At 61.9% G+C, this 14676-nt stretch overlaps 1 protein-coding gene across 4 annotated transcripts in view; it reads right to left on the bottom strand.

Annotated features, from left to right (window-relative positions):
• The window catches only part of LOC101517851 (nuclear factor 1 X-type), a 79773-nt gene that overhangs the window by 16264 nt on the left and 48833 nt on the right, over window positions 1-14676 (bottom strand). The window lies entirely within an intron of this gene.

Genomic DNA, 14676 nt, shown 5'->3' with positions numbered 1-14676 from the left:
CAAGCCTGGGGTGGGAGGAGGGGGAGGGGCCCTGCCCTGCTGCCGCCACCCGCCCTGTGCCCGCCTGTCTGGGCCGTCTCATGCCCTAGTGGCACAGCTACTCGCAGGGAGTCCTGAGACAAGGGCCCATTGTGCGCCAGGAGCTGGCAGAGCGCTGGGGGCAGGGTGGAGGAGCCCGTGTGAAGCATTCCGAGAGCTTGGGAAAGCCCCCTTGTCCCTCCCCGCCCCCGCCCCTGGGGGTCCTCAAAGCTTTGTGTGCCAGGGGCACCACAGAGACCTCCAGAATGCCTGCCTGGGCACGACAGCTGGCGAGAAGGTGGCGGGTGTAGGGAGGGGGCAGGCGGAGGAGGCCGGGACAGGCAGTGGAGCAGGAAGAAGGTTGCACTCGGTAAAGACTCAGCTGCTCGCAGGGGTGTAGGGGAACAACTTTGGGGATGACTTCTGAAAACCTGGGCGCCTGAGTGCTAGCTGGCCAGGCTGGCCCTGCCTCCTGGGTCTTGCCCACCACCCAGGGGCTCAGCCGAGGGCCCGCCATGTCTGAGGTTGGCAGTACCGGCCCTGTGGCTGTGATCTGCCCCCCAGAGCGGCAGGCACACGAGGCAAAGGTTCCGGGTCTTGCTCTCCTGTCCTCTGGCGCGTTCATGACATAAATGTGAGAGAAACAGAATGAAGGGAGTTGTAGCAAATCAAGAAAACAGACCAAGCAGAATGTGTTGTTGAGGGAGATCCCGATTCCGGGTGTGAGTGTGTGTGTACCCTCAGGAATGGCGTATCTGTACCTTGGGACAGGTGTGTGTGTGTGTGTGTGTGTGCGCGCACCTTGGGACAGTGGCCTCTCCAGTCCTAACTTGTCACTATACTGCCTCAGTCCATCCCTAGCCCCCGGGGTTTGATTTGAGCTCCTGTTGGTGTGTCTCCAGGGACTTGGCCCTGGTCCTGCTGCCCAGGAGGTGGGAGTTTCTGCTACAGACGGCATTAGTCTCCACCATGCTCTCCACACCTGGCCAGCTGGGGATTGGGGAGAGCGGGCAGGAGGTCTGGCCACTGTGAAAGGCCACGAACGGGGGCTCAGTGTGTGTGTGTGTGTGTGTGTGTGTGTGTGTGTGTGTGTGTGTGTGTATGAGTCAAGCCAGGTGCACATGCCTAGGACCATAAAGGTGCCAGGCATGGAGATATGCCAGTGGCCAAAGCAGAGGAGACAAATGGGGCTCCTCCGGGGTGGGGGGGCGCAACGGACAGGACCCCTTCTCACCCAGGCCACCACTCCGAAAGGACAGTGCCGGCCGCCCCGCACGCGCGGTGCAGAGGAGCGAGCAGCTGAGGGCGTCTCCCGCAGGCCAGGCCCGCTGCCACGCGCCTCCAGGCGCTGCTCCTGGCGCTGCTGGCAGCCATTTTAGACCTTGGCAGCCATTTTATGGCTGGCGGCCGCAGCCAGCAGTCCCACAAAGCTGTCCTCCCCCCCTCGACCCGCGGCCCCCGCCGTGCTCAGCTTAGCACCAGGACAAAAGGCAGACACACTGCAAATCTGGACCCAGGCTGGGGTCGGAGCGTGGGGCAAGGGGTGGGGAAGCAGAGGACAGCCCTGTGGCCGGCATGATCTCCCGTAGTCCCCGGCACACTGCTGGTAGAGCAAGGCCCTAGGAGGGCCGAGGCCTTGGGCCTGGGGACACCCCGGCTCTGTGACAAGGCGGCTGGACCTGGATCTCAGCTGGCTAGCTCAGCGACAGTGGGTCCCCTGCCCCAGCAGACTGCGGGCAGGCGGCACCTTGGGACCGTATGGACCTGGTGACTGTGGACATACTGGGAAGGAGGCTGGTGGTTCTAAGCTGGAGGCCGCAGGGACCACGCAGGCCACCGCGACCCAGGCCCTCGGGGGAGGCTGCGGACATGTCCTGCCCACACAGAGGCATGGTCAGCAGTGCGACAGTGTGCCCACACTCTGGGGTTGCCACCACTGGGGTGGGGGGGGCAGAGGCGCTGGGTCCTCTATGGGTGCTCCTTGACCCCCTGGGGGGCTCAGGCTCACCCAGAGATCAGGATCGGGACAGCGGGAGAAACCCAACCCCGGCAGGCCCCGCCTCGTGACTGCCTGGCTTTTATCTGGCAAAGTGGGGCTTATCACAGCCACCAGCTGAACAAACACACAAATCCACAGTTAGTGAGAAAAACCCCTCTGCCTGAACTCTTTATCTCCTGCTCACAGGCCCTGCGCTGCCCACTGCCAACAGCACGGGAGGGGACCGGCGGCAGCACATGGGGTGGGGGGCTCCCTGCTCCAGCTGCAGGTGGAGGGCAGCCTCCTGGACCCGGCTGGGCCTCTGCTTGGCCTGTGCGCTTCGGCTCTCGGCCACCCCCTTCTGCCCTCCTTGCCTCAAGGCCCGGTGTGGCCAGCCCCCTTGGCAGGCTGTGCCGCGGTGTGCATGAAGGAGCTGCTCCAGTGCGTGTGTGTGTGTGTGTGTGTGTGTACGCGCTCACTGGGGACAATGGGCCAGCTGGTGGCCTGCAGGCCAGTGGAGGGGCAGGGATGGCGCTGGCTGCCACAGGCAGGCAGGTGCGGGGCTGTGTCTTATCCTTTTGCTGCCTGCCCGCACCCTGAGGCTGTCTCCCTGCTAGCCTGTCTCCCCGCTGGGGCCACGTCTCCTGGCAGCCTCTCTCTGCAGCGTAATGGCCAGAGATGTGGAGGCTCTAACCGCACCCGCCTCGGCTCAGAGCCACCCTGATGGAAACTGGCAAAGCAACTGCAGCCCCTACCTGGCACCTCTCTCCGGAGGCTGCCATCCCCTCCCCCCTTTGCTGGGTTCCTGGAGTGAATGGTGACTGGACTAAGGGGGGAGTGGCGTCACCTCAAGCTGAGGCCGGACAGTGTCTCCATGTGGCGCAGTCATCATGCCCTATGGCTGCCCTGGATGGGCTTATGTCTAAGTCCTTCCTTGGGCCAGGTTGGCAGGGAAGGAAAGGCTCATTCTAGGTGCTTTGGGGTCTGGCCGGTGGTGCCTATGGCCCCAGGGATCCTGGAGCTACCCACTCCTCCTGGGCATGGGCGTCCGGGCCGTGGGGTAGATTCCTACAGGTGGCAAACCTGGACTGTGGCTCGGCCTTTGCCATGGGACTTGGCTCGGCTGGGGTTCTGGGCCATGCCCAGCACAGAGCCCTGAGTCTGGCTCCAGCAGCTCGGCTGCCCTCTCTCGGTCCTGCCCTCGCTCCTGCTGGCCCATCTTTTCTCCCTCACTTTGTTTGCGTGCATGAGTGTGTGGGACACGGCCTCTTCTGATCCTGGAGGGCACGCTCTGCTGCCAGGACGAGCCCCTGGCACGATACCCAAACCTGGGTGAAGCGCACACTTGAGTGTATGTATGTATATGTGCGTGCGTGTGTGTGTATTCCTCCCCCCCAGTTACAGGTGGGGAAATTTATGGCTCCCACTAGGTAAGGGAGGAATGTCTGTTCCTTGCAGCCAACACTGCCCGGGCTCCCACTCGCAATAAACTTGCTCTGCCAAGGGTCTGCAGCTGGGCAACCCCTCCGACTTTGCCCACTCTGGGGGCTGTGCGAGGCGCCTGGCCCTGGGAGCACTTGGGAGTGTCACCAGGCCTTCTAGGAGAAGGCGAAGCGAGGAGGAGGAGGAGGAAGAGAAGGAGGAGAGGGGGGACCTCCGCGGCCCCCAGAGAGGAGCCCCTCTAACTGCAGGCTTTAACTGACTGGCTTGAGGGGCAGTGGCGGTTGGCAAGAGCCCCACAGACAGGTGTGGGCGCCTGTGGCAGTCACAGCGTCTTCTCCTGGGAGGGGACACTCTGGCCCTCCCCAGTACCGGCCCCCCTCCGCTGGGATTCCGGAGCGGCCAAGGCACAGGAAACTCTATCTCGAAGGGAACCACAGGCTGGGCCTGTGGCAATCAGAGCTGGAGAATACAGCCATTGTTGCCTCCTGAAACCCAAGTCTGCGAATCCGAGACACCCCGAAAAGGGGGAGCGGCAGACGGACGGACGGACGGACGGGGGCTCATAGAGGGGCTCGCCTTGCCTGAGCAAGCAGGGCACTCGGGGGGACGGAGGCTGTCCTTGGGAACACGGGGCATATAGAGGGCAGAGGAAGGCGGGGCTGGGCCCAGGCCCAGGGGCTTCCGGGCCCTTGCTTTGTAAATCCCTCCACGCCCCAGGGCCGCCGCCAGCCTCACCCTGGGCACCTCCTGAGGCTTGTTCCTTCCTCTGTCATCCCTCGACACTGGCATGGCCTGGAAGCTAGAGGCTGGCCCGACAGCACAGCCCTGAAGCTGTGGGTGGGAGGTGGGATGGGCCAGAAGACATGTGTCCTGCCTTCCAGAGTCTGCAAGCTGGGACTTGAGACACCTGCTCCGAGAAGGGAGTGCTGGCAGAGGGGCTGAGCGGTAGGGGAAGAGGAACGGATGGCGTCTGGGGCCCGAGCTCAAGGGCAGACAATGAGAGAGGGGACCCAGTGATTAGGTCATGGGGACGCCACCCAGCCAGGGCCAGCACTGGGATGTGACAGTTCATCTTCCATGTGCAACTCTACTAGAGCTACACAGCCACTTTGGGATGCCCCGGCACCCAGGAGGGCGGAAGACCAGGTATAGGTCTCTTCTTAAAAGCTTCAGTCCCAGACAGTGTCCGGATGGAGAAGACCACCCCCACCCTGCAATGGAGGTAGATGGAACCCCCCCAGCCCATGCCGTCCAGTCCCCAGGCACCGGTTACCTTCCTCACACACGGACGGGCGTGTGTGCCTGAACCCATCACAGCCGGGCCCTGCAGGGAGCTCTCCCAGGCACGTGTGACCCACCACCTGCTTGAAACCCAGGGAGGATGGCTGAAGATAGAAACTGGGCCCAGAGCAGCAGCAGCAGAAGCCGGAAGGCGGGCAGGACCTGAGCACACAGTCCCATTTCCCCAGGGAGTGACCAGAAGCCGCCAGGAACAGGAGAGAGGAGCGCCATGTCCCTGGTACATGTGGACGGAGGGAGGGCAAGGCCCCATTGTCTGTTCCCAGCCTGCCCTGGCAGTTCACAGGTGAGACCCCGGCCACAGCAGTGCCAGACTATGCCATTGGGCCTCTGGGCTCCTGCTGACCTACCCAAGGCTGGGAGCTGTGCAGGCCTAGCAGCAGGACCTGGGGGCTGTCCCAGGTGCCTCAGGGGTGTCTATAGTTAGGAATCGCCAGCAGAGCCCAGCAGACAGGAACCAGAGGTGACCCCATGCCAGTGCTGAAGGAGGGGCAGGGCCCCAGGGAGGTGGAGGGGTGCCCCCCTCGGTCCCTCCCCTGCTCTGTGTCTCTTAGGGCTGCAGAGATTCCAAAGCAAACAGGAGGTGGAAAGAGGAGGGGGTGGCCAACAGTGACAATGCCCGGGTCTCTGCACCCTGACATGTCCGTGCCTCAGAACCCACTGGCCCAGTGACCACCTGCGGATGAACAGTACACTACTTGTCGGCATCCCAGGGGCAGGAAGAGACTGGAAATGCATGCAGAATGCTCGATCAGGGCCAGGCTGGGGCTGGGCGTGGGCCTCACAGCATCCCCCATCCTAGGTGAGCTTCATACCCCTACCCACACCAGTGAGGCCGAGGTTCCCCAGCTTCCTAGCGGCAGGAGTGCGCTCTCCATCTGTGGTTGCAGAATGTGGGGTCTTGCCCGAGGTGGACCCTCGGGGTCCACAGAGTAGACAGGGAGTTAGGGCCTGGGTGTGCAATGGCCAGCGGAGTGTGAGTGGGGATAAAAACAGGAGAGACAGCATCTATGCCCCAGGACCCCGAGGGGCCCAGGCCAGCCCTGGGAGTGGACTGCGGCAGATGCCAGGCACACAGGTGCTGGTCCACTACAGCAGGGCATTTCACCTGGCAGCACTGGTGGGGGTCGCGCCTTGGCTGGCAGCTACAGCCAACGGGGTCAGGAGTTGTATGATGGTGGGGGGCCCAGGCAACTCCCCACAGCCCCAGCTCCTGAAGCTTCTGTCTCCTGCCCCAATCTGATGACAAGCTGACAACACAGGACACCTCTCAGTTCCTGGTGCCCCCACCCCCACTCCCTCTATTTCCAGCACTGCCCTTTCTGGCCCGCGGAGCTGCCCAGGCCAGCCAGGCAGGCCAGACATCCGTCCCCAACCCCCAGCTGCTTTCGCTGCTATTAATAGCATCCCCACCTCCCAAAGCTGTGCATCACCCAACCCCCCAGCCCCCAAATACACTTGCCCTTGGTCTAATGAGTCCTCCTCCAGGCTCCCATCCCAACCTGGTATGAGATGGGGTGGACAAGGGGCTGTGGGGGCCACGCCACTTGGGGGGCATGCCTGGGACACGCAGGAGTTTGGGGGAAGGAAGGAGTAGGGGTGATAGACAAAAAGGAGACGAGGCATGCCAAAGGAGGGGGTTGCGGGCCACAGCAAAGTGGTTCAAATACAGACAGCTCTGAATCGGGCAGACAGGAAGGGGAGCAGAGGGGCCGGCAAGGCACAGGAGTGGAGTTCTCTTTTGGGGGGACAGAAACTGGGCAGGGGGAAAAACATTCCTTAAAAATAAAAAAAAGGTTGGAAAAGCTTTGCTTGCGTTACGGCCTGGGCGGCCCAGCAGAGCCCCGCATAGCTTCCCCTCTGCTTGTGGGGAAGGGAGGAGGAAGGAACATTCGACTAGATGAAACGGGGGGCGGGAAGAGGCTCCCCCCTCAGAGCAGGTTACTGCCTCCCAGCCCTCGGCAAGAGGTGAAGACGGGACAGGGTTGGCCGGGAGCATCGGTCGCCACGCTTGTAGCTTCACCTGTTTCCATTCGCCCCTGCCTCTCGCTGCCCAGGAAGCCCACTGACTCTCCCACCTGCATGAGTAAGGCAGAAGCCACCTGCCTGCCAGCCCCAGGTGCTCTAACTCCCTCAGCCCTGAGGGAATTGCCCTTGACCTGGAAGGTGCTTCCTCCCCCACCCCCCCCCAGGGACAATCAACTGCTTCAGGGAGACCCTGCTCCTACCAGGGTCACAGCTGGGCCACCCCCAGAGCACCCCCTGAGTCGTCATCTCCAGGGAGGAAAAAGGTTTCTGTGGGGCTGGGTCACCTCCAGGAAGAGACCTCGGAGCCTCGTCCTTTTATCCACTGGCCAGCCACCCGGCGGAGGGAAGTCCCACTTAGCTGGCACCTTGCCCAGTGAGGAGAAAACGCCTTTGTCACAGGCCCAGCACTCAACACCCACGCCCCACACACAGCTAAACCTGCCAGCTCAACAGGGATCGGGGCACAGGCCCGGGCACGCTGGCCTCCTAACTGGGTGCTGGACCGCCCAGAGGAAGGGACAGGAGCGTTCTCTCCAAAGGCGGGCTCCGAGGCAGCCGCCACCCACAGCTGTCTGTCCACACGGGGCGTGAGGAATTTGAACCCTAGACTTCAAATTTCCCACCAGGAGCCCTGGGAGCCAGGGCAGGGCTGGGTCACACAGATGGCCTCCTGGAGGGCCCAGACAAAACCACCATGGCCTGGACATGACCTCGTAGACCTCTGCCAATGGAGCCCAGTGTGTCTCTGCCACCTCTTGGTGAGAGGTGACCTGGTAGTTCAGACATTTTCATAAAAGATGAGAATATTTCACACACTGTAAAGTGCCCAGCATATATAAGGATGACCAATATTTGCAGACACGATGGACAGAATTATATCTATCCTCCTGCCTGGCAGGTGTCAGATTCCCCCATTCCTAACGTCCTGACCAGCAAAAGGAGCTGGGGCGGGAGACGGCCTGGGGCCAGCGGACTGTGGCCAGAGGCCAGTGCCCAGCGGCCAGCGCGCACTCTCCGGCGCCGCGGCTAGGTGGCGCAGCGAGTTAACACTAGCTGCCCTCGGAGGGCTGCGGCATGGCGCGCGGGCAGCCGGGCCCAGGAGCTCCAAGGGGTTGGGGTTACCCCTGCACACCCACCACGAAAAAGGACAAGGACCTGGCGGCTTGGACCCCGGGCTGGGCATCGGGCAAGGAGCTGCCCGAGGCAGCGGAGTGCCGTTGCAGCCCCTGCCAAGCACACCCCGTGATGTGCTGGGAGGGCTCAGCTTCCCCGTTGGGTTTGATTAGGAACAGCTTGCGAGGAGAGAGCAAGAGGTGGGGCGCCTGCCAGGTGCAGAGCTGGGGCGCGGAGCGGGTGGGTTGTAATTCAGAGAGACCCCGTTAGGAGGGAGCTCTCCCCTCCACACGAGGCGTGGGGGAGTGTGTGGCATCGTGTCCTGGAGACCCCCACAAATATTCTTCCCACGCTGGGGACGCTGTCAAATTTTGTTTCTGCACTTGATAAATACTGGAGAAGAAAGATCGCCTCTACCTCTCCCTCCTGCCAAAAGAACTTGAGGCTAAAAGGCAGTGATTAGGAACCAGAAAGAAATGAAGAAAAGTCAGGAAGGGGGGTGGGAAGAAAAAAAACCCTTGCACTCTGCAGGGGCAGCGGCAGCCGGCGGGCGGGCACACCCTCCCCGGCCTGCGGCCTGTGTGGAGAAAGGCCCCTTTGTTCTGCCCCGAGGTTAGCCGAGGTGAGGCCCGCCCCCCACTCCCCTGACCCTGGGCAGTGAGTTTCACAGGGTTGGGCAGCTTTCCTGGCCCCCCAGTTCTCTGCCCCAGGGTAAGGGGGTAGCTGAGTCCCTTTTCCCACCCTCCACCCTCCTCCCCCAGGTTCCCCTGCGGGTACCTGCCTTGGTAGGTACAATGCCCACACTGCCAGCCATTCATAGAATTTCCAGGTTTCTCCAAAGCTGTGGATGGCGGGCGGGGGGAGGCGGGAAGGGACAAGGGTAGATCCTGCACACAGTAGGTGTCAGAGGACATGTAGTGCTGGCAGCTGGTGCCCTGGCAGGCAAGGCTGGCACACCCCTCCCTGTTCCTGCTGCTGCTCCCCCTTCCCCTGGGCTCTGAGCTGGGGCTGCCCTCAGAGGACAACCAGACCTGAGCTCACCCCTCCAGATCCCGAGGACGGGAGGACAGAACTGCTTGTCTGGCTCCAGGAATAAAGGGTTGGGGGCTTCTAACAGATGGTGGTGGCTGGCAGAGGCTGGCACCGCCATCCGTGCCATACCCGGGGCCCTAAGGGAGAAGGGGGAGGGATGGCATCTTGTTGCCACCCGTAGGGAACCCCAACCTCCCACCCCCCACCAAGCCCTATCGTCTCATAGTCTGTGCTTTGGCCTGGAAGCCTGGCCAACTCTGGCTCAGGCAGTCCCAGGTCTTCTGGAGAGGGGGGCCTTTCTCCCCCCGACCCCCTGGGGACCCCAGCCTGCTACCAGCAGTAGCTAGTCAGCCAGGGGGTGAGAGGGAGGGAGGGGGAGCAGGTATCAGGGGCACCCGCCCCCAGGCCCAGGTCAGCCTTGGAGCTGGAAAAAGGGGGCAGGGCCCCAGGAGAGGAGCTAGGAGCAGCAGCTGGAATCGCAGGCAGCCTATCAGAGGAGCTGCAGCTCGGATACGCGATGTACTGCCAAACTCCAGGCCCTTAATTCAATTATGCGCCGGACAGACGGCTCCAATTTTTCTGTGTACGCGTGCACGTGAGACCCCCGAGGCCTGGGACCTGCCAGACGTGGGAGCGTGCATGTGTGCCTGCCACAAACGAGTGGGTCCTCATAGTGCAGGATGGATGGCAGGAGGTTAGGTCTCCCAGGGGTGCGCCCAGTCAGAGCCCAGTGGCTCTGGGGCAGTGGAACCCCGGGACTGGGCCCACAATAGTGCCAGCTGCACCCTGCCCACCTCCACCAAAAGGACACAGACCTATACTGGGCCCCAGGTGACAAGCTGCGTAGTACACCTTGCCCGGCCTCTCCTCTCCTCTGCTCCTTCAGGCCTAAATTCCAGTCCTTGTTGAGCTCTTGGAATGTTCCAGAGCCTGCAGCCATCCCTGGTATGGGGGATGCTGGGGGGGTGCACAGTGACAGGTCCCTGGGCCTGGAAAAGGGGCTGCTGTATGTGTGTGTGTGGGGGGGGGTGTCCTCAGCTCAGCCCAGGCTCAAGCCACCTCAATGTGGATGAGCACATGTCCCTCCCCGCTCAGGCCTCAGAGCTCACCTCCGTCCCCGGCGCTCCAGGAGCCCTGAAAAGCCCCCTTCTGGGAGCAGGGCCAAAAAGATGGAATAAGGACATTTATAAGCTGCTACAAGGGAAAAAGGCACAGGTGGGGAGAGAGAGCCGAGGGGGGCCCCCAGGTAGTGCTGAGGGGGGAGGGGTGGCCTTGGTGGGGGAGGGAATAGGATGCCTTCCTGCTGTCCACCCCCCTCACCCCAGCCCAGCTCGGTGGCATCTGACTCCAGAGGCCAAAGTCCCCTGCCCTGCTTGCGCTGCCTTGCTCACCACCGCCAGGCCCAACAGTGCCACCCCGGGGCTGTCTTGTTATTCACGGTGCCCACCCAATGCCAGCTTCTCTTCTGCTGATCCACGAGGCTCTGAGACACCACTGGGCATTTCTTTTTTCTCTATCTCTCTCGTTGGCCTGCCTCTCAGCCTGGAGGGCAGCAGCGGGGAAGGCCCAGGTCCCCCGGGAGCTGGGGCTGGGGCAGCAGGAGCTGGCTGTGGGGCTCCGTGGGAGCAAAAAGCCAATCTCCGGCTTGCGTGGAGGGCTCTGCGCACAGCTAATGGGAGGCTGGCAGCGGCAAATTGCTGTTTACTTTTAATTAAGTAAACAATGTCGGCTTTCCGCCTCCTTCGCTGCCATCCCAGGCAGTAATTTGGGGATGACAATGGGGTGCTTTCCTTGTCCCTGCCTTTTTCCCCTCCCTCTGAGCACTCTGCTTGCCCCAACTCCACACAGACAGCAGAACCTGTCCCCTCCCGCCTAGCCTCCTGTGCACCCACCTCAGGGTACCCAGGGGTTCTCTATGCACTTAAGATCGGCTCAGGGGTGGCATTGGTTCAGAGAAGACCGCCAAGGACTTAACACAGGACCCCTTCTGGGTTGCTTGCTCTGCTTCAGCTATTGTCGGCGGTGGCAACTTGCTGCTCTCGCTGAGCCAGGGAGGCAGTAGGGACGTGATGGCTAAGTGACAGGGCGCCTGAGATCCACGTGGGAGACTCAGGTTGAATGCCCGGACTCCTCCTGCACTGGAAAGTGAACCAGTAGCGTCCTGTCGTCAACAACAAAATGGTGCCCTCTCCTTTTGCGTCCTCCCCAGGAGCCTGTACCCCCAGCACGGTGGTCTCCGGTCATCTTGGAGGGTCAGGCTAACCAGAGAACAGGGTCCCAGGTCAGCCAGAAGTTTCTCCAGGTCTCCGTCACAGGGAGCCAGCTTCCCGGCCCACTGGGGGTGGCGCAGGGCTAGGCAGGGACAGCTTCACAGCCTTGGTCACTGTCATCCTGAAATTCTTAACTAACCAGAGGCCCTGCGTCTTTCGTGTATGCCGTGGGCGGCACAAATTCTGTCCTTGGTTCTGCTCAGAGGCTCGAGTGAGCTAGCAACACGAAAGGGGAGACTAAGGGATACCAGCTCTGTAGGGGTGTGGGTCCTGGGCTGACCTATTGTGGAGGCAGGCACAACCCTGATCCATCACGCCACCCAGCCCCCAAACTCTGCCTCAGTGGGGCGCTTGGCTAGGGTATAGGGCTTCTGGATAGGCAAAGGGTGCAAGCATACAGGGGGACTGTGATGCTGAATACCAGTTCAGGTTCCCGCTGCCCAGCAGGTGGGCCCAGCTTGCCCCAGCCCCTCTGTATGCAGTGGATGCTCCAAGTGTGCAGCAGAGCCGGGTACAAATGCAAGGAAGGCGATGCTTCCAGCTCCTCTGTCTTCCAGGGACCCAGCAGTGGGTTCTGAACTGCGCCTAACCCTGCAGCTCACACATACCCCTACTCCCCGCGAGGCAGAAGAAGCCCTCCAAGGTGTATGTGTGTGTGTGGGGGGTACCGAGTCCTGCACAAGTCCGGCTTGCTCGCTCCACCCCTGCCCCACCTCCTCCTAAAGGGCGGGGCCTGTGGTGGCAGTGGCAGCACGCTGGCTGGGGCTGGATGCAATTTCAGCCGCAGAGCAGGGCTACTAGGCTGGGAGCAATTTTCTCATTAGGACCCCAAGTCAGCTTGCCCATTGGGTCTCAGCTCTGGCTCCCCCACCCTTGCAAAGCACCCCACAGGCCTCGCCACGACCACTCACACGCACGGGGAGTTGCAAGTGTACTGAGCCCAGGGGGCAATCCTGGGGTCACCCCGGTGGAGGCGAGGTCAGGTGCACCACCAAGACAGGCGCTGGTTCAGAGCCCAGCTGACTGAGCCAGGGAGCAAGGCAGGCGTGTAATCAGGACTCCACACCCAGAGAGAGGGTCCCAGAAGACCGTGTGGGGGGGTGCAGGGCAGAAGCCAGGGGGGCCGGGGAGCCTAGCCCAAGGTCAGGGCTAACCTCTAACAACACTGTGCAGGAGCCCTCTGAGCCCCGCAGCACAAGCCCGCTTCATTCCAGTTCAGCTGAGCCTGGGGCAAACAGATGGGGCTCTCAGGAGACAGCCCCCTCCCCCAGCCCCAAGGCTCTCCAAGTGGAGGGTGGTCTCAGCCAAGGGAAAGGGTGGTGGAGAGGGGGATCCAGGCCCCGGGAGGGGCGGATCCTCCGCAGACACATGTGGTTGGACTTAAAAAACTATTAGGGAGTGAGGCGCTGGCAGGAGTGTGGCCGGCCCTTGCACCAGAGGGGGGGTGCTGTAGATGCCAAGGTGGTGAGCTCAGCACCTCACGCTCCCTCCCCAGAGGCTGCTGTCCCACCCCCAGGTCCTGAGGCTCTGGGGAACCCCCCCACACTAAGCAAGCAGAGTGCGGAGCAGGCCCCAGGGAGGACAGCCTGCAGGGCCTGCTCTGGGTTCAGAGTTTGGGAAGCTGGAAGTGCAAGTGACAATCTGGACGGGGCGATCCTGGTTGGGGAGATGCGAGGGGCAGGCTTGAGGGGGTTCCAGAGACAGGACCTCGCGACCCCCCAGCCAGAGGTCTCCCAAAAGGAGGTGCGTGTCTACTGGGGCTGGGAAGGGACGTTAGGAGGACAGCAGGAGTGGGGTAGCGGGGAGGGAAAGTGGGCCCCACCCATCACGAGGCCAGAAAGAACTGATGGAAAGTTCCCCCGGAGCCGCCAGCTTGTAAAAAGCTCCTTTTCTTTCCAAATTATGAACATTTTTTCACAAGGAGGTGGGGAGGATGTTGGGGGAGGTGATGGAGCAGGCAGAGGGGTGACCTGGGGCTTCAGGAGGACTTATGCCTCTATGATTGTGGGACTCTTAAAGGGTGTGCATTTGCTGGCAGACATTCTAGAATCTTCTTCCCCTGGAAGTCTGAACTCGCCCCTCCTGGGGGGCCCTAGCTGGGAGAGCAGCACCCCTTACCCCAATTGGCTGTTGTTGCAGAAGAAACAGAGTAACAGGCAAGTGGACCAGAGCTACCAGGTCCCCGGGCCCAGGCCCCATCCCGGCCCCATTACTGGGACACACAACACTGACAGGAAATGACCCACCCCAGGCTCTGAAGAACCCCTGAACCCCTCAGATGCATGAGATCACCTCCAGTGTGGGAGCCACACTGGTCCCTGGTGGCCCCCTCATGCAAGGCACGCAGCGCCTGGGTGCGTCTAACACACCCAACGGCTTCATCAGGCGGTTGTTACCCATCACCACCACCACCTCCGGTGTTACAGGTAAGCGCCAAATCAGGATCCATCCACAAGAGACCTGGCAACTGTGGGTGAGCCCAGGCAGGGTAGGAAATGGGGCTGTGCTGGGCCACCAGGAGTCAGGCCTGCCGCAGGCTGGGTGGGGGAGGAGCTGACCACGGAGCTGGGATTTGAGCTCAGGAAACACGCAAAGAATTCAGCTGGCAAAGGGCCAGTGGGCAGGACCACAAAGAGGCCTTTGTTTTAGGAGGTGTCCAGGGAGTGGATGGACAGCCACAGAGGTGGGACTGGGGGCTGCTAGGGAGGATCCCCCCTGGATCCCCCCACTATACACACACTCTCACATCTCCTTCATGTCCCCCCACACACACCATCACCTCCCACCCACTACTCTCCCACCCTACCCCCCACAGCCCCACAGCCCCAACATTGCAGGCAGCCCAGTGAGGGTCTCCTGTTAGGTTCCAGGCTCTAGGGGAGGGGTGCTCTTAGACTCAGGCTCCCCACTGTCTCAGCTCAGCTGGTGGTGGAGGGGTGGGGGTCCCAGAGGCTCCCAGAAGCCCCCACGATCACTCCTCTCGGCCCGCTGCTCCCACCCCTGCTGGCTGGGAGTGGTGGCGGGGGTAGTGAGGAGGCCAACTCTTGGACCCCCCCACCCCCACCCCAGGGTGGGCTATCCAAGGGCCCAGGCCAGCTGTCCTTCTCTGCCTTGAACCGAAAGGGCCTTGGAACAGCCTCCCTCCTGTGACTTGCTATGCGATGGAAGGATTTCTATGGCCCCTTCTTGGCATCTGGAAAAGTTTGGGAAACTTAGAAAAAAATTTTTTTTGGAGAGTTTGTCTATTGCTCCACAACCCTGCCAGGGAGCTGCAGCCAAAAGGAAAAAGGAACGGGGGGGGGGGGGCGGCACGGAGAGCTGCAGGGGGGAGGGATAGAGCAAAGTCAGACCAGAGCAGAGAACTTGGAGAAGGCGGGCGCACCTAAGGGCACCCCCAAGCCGGCCTGATGCCCAACTGGGTTTCCTGGAACTATGGGGGGGAAGCCCTCCCCTAAAGCACTATCAGATGTACCAGGACTCCAGGCCTTGCAAGGA

This window comes from Ochotona princeps, unplaced genomic scaffold, assembly GCF_030435755.1.
Source record: "Ochotona princeps isolate mOchPri1 unplaced genomic scaffold, mOchPri1.hap1 HAP1_SCAFFOLD_414, whole genome shotgun sequence".
Taxonomy (NCBI): Eukaryota; Metazoa; Chordata; class Mammalia; order Lagomorpha; family Ochotonidae; genus Ochotona; species Ochotona princeps.
The sequence above is the reverse complement of the archived record's forward strand: the minus strand, read 5'-3'. Positions and strand labels throughout refer to the sequence as shown.